We start from the raw sequence: 5,462 nt of genomic DNA, 5'->3' as shown, positions 1-5,462 counted from the left end.
ATCTTGTGTTCTTCATTGTGGGGGCACTACTAAGGCATGAATAGCCTAGGCAATTGTCATCCCCACACTAAGGTAAAGCACTACACATCAATTAAAATTGTTAATCCCTCCCTCACTTCTCTCTTTTCATGACAATTATTTTGATCAAAGTAAATAAAATCCAAAAATGACAAAAATGCAATACAAAAATTGAAAAGCAAGTTAGGGAGTTAGAAATATTTACAAGTGGTGGTTTAGGGAGGACTCCACCAAACTCTCATTCTTGATGAGATGTCAAGGGGGCATGTTCAAGGTGTTGTTGATGTTGCTCAACACCTTGAAGAAGTAATCAAAAGCTTGTTCATTGTTGTGGTAGAGGTCCTCAATAGACCGTGGCTCTTGTTGTTGATCATGATCGGTGGCATGCCCAATGTAGGGATTAAAGATCCCTTCAAACTCGTCGTCCCAAAGACCACAAACTTCATTGAGTTGATCATTGAAAATCTCTTGCTTAGATGGAGACAACTCTCCCAATTTCTTCTCTTGGCCAATGAGGCCATCATCTTCTTCCTTGGTTGATTTTGATGAGCTTTGCAAGCTCTCCTTGTCACAATTCACTTGCTCTTTGAATGGAGCATCTTCAATTTTCTTCCTCCATTGGAGTTCCGATTTCTTCCTTTCATCTTTCCTAATTATAATGATCAATCATGAAACATGGCTCATGCAAACGAGGAGCTCTCATGGTCTTGTCAAGATTAAAAGTTATGCTTTCATCTCCCACTTCTAGAGTGAGCTCTCCATGTTTCACATCAATCACCGCACCCGCGGTGTGTAGAAAAGGTCTTCCTAAGATGATTGGAATGTTGGAATCTTCCTCCATATCAACAATGACAAAGTCCACCGGGATGAAAAACTTCCCAATTCGCACGGGGACATCTTCCCATATCCCTAATGGTGTCTTCGTCGATCTATCGGCCATTTGAAGAGTGATATTGGTGCACTTAAGCTCTCCCATTCCCAACCTTTTACTTACCGAGTACGGCATGACACTCACACTAGCCCCTAGATCACATAAGGCTTTGTTGATCGTTGTGTCGCCAATGGTACACGGTATTGAGAAGCTTCCCGGATCTTTTAACTTTGGAGGTGAACTCCCTTGAAGTATTGCACTACTCACCTTAGTGAAGGCGATAGTCTCAAGTTTCCGGATCGACTTCTTCTTTGTGAGGATATCTTTCATGTACTTTGCATAGGCCGGAACGTGATTGATTAATTCCGTGAAAGGAATTGAGACTTCTAAGTTCTTCACAATTTCCATGAACTTTCCAAGTTGATCATCAAATTTGGGCTTGGCTTGACGACTTGGAAAAGAAAGTCTAACCACAATGGGCTCCTTCTCTTTGGCTTTGTCTTCATTTTTCTTTGAACTTTCTTCTTTTGATGATTCCCCTTCTTTGGGACTTTGCACAACAACTTCCTTCTCACTAGCTTTCACAACTTCATTCTCAACTTGCTCCTTTGGTGCCTCATATCTTGTACCACTTCTCAAGTGAATGGCACTAACCGTTTCATGTCTAGGGGGATTACTTTGAGGTGGTAATTGCCCCTTTTGTCTTTGTGAGCTTGAAGATGCTAGTTGAGTCAATTGTGTTTCCAACATCTTGGTGTGAGCTAGAATGTTGTTGATGGTGGTATCTTTTGCTTGGCTATCTTTTTGCATTTGAGTGAAAAATTCTTGTTGATTCTTTTGCATTTGGAGGACCGCTTTTTGGACATCAAAACCTTGGTCATTTTGGTGATTGTATGGATTTTGATTTTGGTAACCTTGGTTTTGATTGTAAAAGGGTCTTTGATTTTGATTTCTCATGGGTGGTGGAGTGTATGTTGTTTGAGGGTTTTGAACATTTTGGCTCTTGTATGAGAGATTTGGATGGAACTTGGTGTTTTCATTGTAAAAATTTGAATAAGGGGTACCACTTTTGTAAGCTTGGAAAGCATTAACTTGTTCGGTTGTTCCCCTACATTCACTTGAGTCATGACCCAAGGTTCCACAATTCTCACATACCCCGCTTGGGATTGATGAGGATGCCGTCATGGCATTGACATGATGCTTTGATGTTTTTGATTTTTCCTCAAGCCTAGCCATAGCTTGTTCAAACTTCAAGTTGATTGTGTCAATGTGAGCACTAAGTTGAGCACCTAATTGAGTCACGGTGTCCACTTCATACTTTCCTCCTCTAGTAGCCTTGCGAGGCCTACTATATTGTGAATTATGGACCGCCATTTCCTCAATCTTGTTCCATGTTTGATTGTCATCAACTTCGGTGAACATTCCATTTGATCCCATATTGAGAATGTTCCTTGAATCTTCATATAAACCATTCCAAAATTGTTGCACTAAAAACCATTCGCTAAGTCCATGGTGAGGACATGAGCGACAAATACCTTTGAACCGCTCCCAAGCTTCATACAAAGATTCTTCATCCCTTTGCTTAAAACCCGTAATTTGAGCTCTTAGCATGTTAGTCTTTTCCTGGGTAGAATTTTTGTAGAAAGCTAGAGCTAGCTTCTTCCAAGAATCTATTCCAAGGGTGGCCTTATCAAGGCCCTTCAACCATTGCTTTGCGGTGCCGATTAACGAAAAAGGAAATAAGACCCATCTTATTTGGTCTTGAGTCACGCCCGTTTGAGAGATAGCTTCACAATAATCGCAAAAGGTTTCCATATGAGAATGAGGGTCCTCACTAGGCATTCCCCCGAATTGGCTCCTCTCAACTAGTTGGATGAAGGCGGACTTGGCAATAAAGTTTCCGGTGAGATGTTGTGGGGTAGGAGTACCATTTGGTAGATCCTCCTCGGTGGGTATAGAGTGTGATGAGAATTTAGGCATTGTAGGTGGATTTTGTGGGGTATTGTTTAATGGGTTCTCTTCTCCTTCTATTGCGAAAGGATTGACAAACTCACTAGTGGGTTGAACAACTTCACCAACACCTCCCAAATTCCTCCTAACAAGTCTCCTATTATTTGTCAAGGTTCTTTCGATTTCAAGGTCAAAAGGTAACAAATTTCTTTGTAACCTTCTAGACATGCAAAATATCAAACAACTCGAAAACAATTAGAACAAACCTTGAGGAGTTTTACTTCCCCAAGGTGAAAAAGACACAACTAAAAACAATAAAAGAAATCTTAAATCAATTAAACACCGTCCCCGAAACGCGCCATTTTTGATCGGAGCCATTTGGTGTTCACAATTAAGCATATGTGGTCGTTGGTCAATGGTCGATACAAAACACAATTTATACTCCACGAGCAACTCTACAATTAGTAAAGAGGCAAGTAAAGGTCGGATCCCAAGGGACGGGTATTGAAATGAGAATTCTATTGTAACTAGTGGTGTCTAGGGGTGTCACAAATTTGATTAATGTAGAAGGTTACTAAACTAAAATAACAATGAAAGTAAACTAGCAAGATGAATAAAATAAGGGGTGTAAACAATTGATTAAAAGCACTAGGGTGTCATGGGTTCATAGGGGATTCATGGGATATGATCATACAAACATGTTCTCAAATTATAAGCAAGCAATTATTGTTGTGATGGATTGAGTTGGATTATATCTTACAATCCTAGGAAAGTTTGGGTCCGGAGCCGAATCGATTAGATTGTACAACACCTACAAGTCGACTTAATCTTTCCTACTCAACACATGCATGGTCTAACAAGACTCGAGTTGGTTTATGTCTTACAAGTCAAGTTGAAAGGATAGAAGATGATAGTAAATGCAAGGATTCATAGGCTTAGCATTTCATCAAATATAACATGTGCATGTATTAAGATCAAAACAAGCAAGCAAATAAGATATGAAAGCACATTAATTTAAGCATGAATCATTCCCCATGTTGGTTTCCCCTAATCACCCATTAAACCCTAGCTAAGAGACTACTCACTCATTATCATATTGATCATGCTAGAAAGGTTGTCAATCATACTAACATAATGAAACATGATGAATAAATGAAAGTAATTAGCAATAATTAAAAAGGGATTAAGAGATTATACCTACTAATGATTCCAATAATAAAGATGCAAAGAATAATAGAAGAACTTGATGATTGATGGAAGGTTGTCAATCTCCCAATAAACCCAATAATCTTCTAATTACCCAAAATAAAGGAAGAACAAGAGAGAGATTGAAGAACTAAAACTTGAATTAAAACTTGATTAATATTTGATTACAATATTGAAGAGAGATCTGATTGATATTAACTACACTAGTTATTGATAAGAAGAACATGCTCCTCTAATTAGACTAATGGGGTATTTATAGTGAAAATTAGGGAGGATGCATTAGGGTTAACTAAGGGCTAAACTAGTAATTACACTTTTTAAGTTGAGCAAGGAGACTCCGGTATTGTCCGAGAGAAGGGCTTCTCTTATCGTGGCTTGAAGAACGAAAACGTGCTGTACTGAAATCCGTGCGGATGGGAGTCGGGACGGCCGGATCTGGGCTGGAGAATCCGAGCGGATTCTTGGTCAAGACGCTCGGATTGGCGAGGTGGAATCCGAGCGGATTCCTTTGAAGGACGCTCGGACTGGCGAGGGCGGACGGACGGATTGTGTACAATCCGTTCGGATTGTCTGCGCAAGACTTTTCTTCTTCTTTTCTTCCCTTTTCTTCATGAATTCCTTGGGGATTTCCTTGGGGACTCAAGGATCCTTTTCTCAACAATGTTCTTCTACTATAATATGTACAAAGGCCTTCTAGTCTTGTTTCTCCTTGATGCTTGGTCATTGAATACAATCAATTTAGCCTCGTTTTGCCATGAAAATGCAAGATTCTTACTCCTTTCCTACCAAGGGATCAAAATCTCAAAGAATATGCAAAACAAAGAACTAAAGATAAGAAATGACCCAAATAGGCACTAAAAAGCATGGAAACAATGGTAATTCGGGGGCTAAATATGCGCCAATTATGGTCGCATCAAAAATAACCCTATATATATATATATATATATATATATATATATATATATATATATATATATAGAGAGAGAGAGAGAGAGAGCAAAGTTCTTGTAAGTCCTTCATATCTTTTGAGTCCATAAGTCCCTCACATATCCCTTAGATCATGCTTGGTGGATGCTTGAGATTGAAAGTAAGAAACACACTTAACACTAATTAATTCACTTCTCTCTCTAGTTTTAATAATACATTTACTAATTCATTATCATACACAATTAACACCACCATTTATCTTATACTTCAAAGTTTATGAATATTTTGTTAACACTTTTCCAGTTTCAGTTTTTTTTCGTTTTTTTTTTACACAAGTTTTCGACATTTTAGGATTTTACGAGTGTAATTCTAACAGCAAAAAGTGTAACTTTAATCAACGAAGCGGTTTTGACGGATATTATTTTGAAATTTGTAATTTTAAGGAATGTTTACGAGAATTTTGTGTCTTACGAGTTTAACTTCAGTCTTT

At 38.5% G+C, this 5,462-nt stretch overlaps 1 non-coding gene across 1 annotated transcript; it reads left to right on the top strand.

Moving 5' to 3' along the window:
• The first annotated feature begins 2,393 nt into the window (after positions 1–2,393).
• Positions 2,394–2,500, top strand: LOC141602800 (small nucleolar RNA R71). The gene has a single exon (XR_012524709.1). It is a non-coding gene; the product is annotated as a small nucleolar RNA R71 (small nucleolar RNA).
• Positions 2,501–5,462: the final 2,962 nt, after the last annotated feature.

Source organism: Silene latifolia, chromosome 9 (genome assembly GCF_048544455.1).
Source record: "Silene latifolia isolate original U9 population chromosome 9, ASM4854445v1, whole genome shotgun sequence".
NCBI classification, from domain to species: domain Eukaryota; kingdom Viridiplantae; phylum Streptophyta; class Magnoliopsida; order Caryophyllales; family Caryophyllaceae; genus Silene; species Silene latifolia.
The sequence above is the reverse complement of the archived record's forward strand: the minus strand, read 5'-3'. Positions and strand labels throughout refer to the sequence as shown.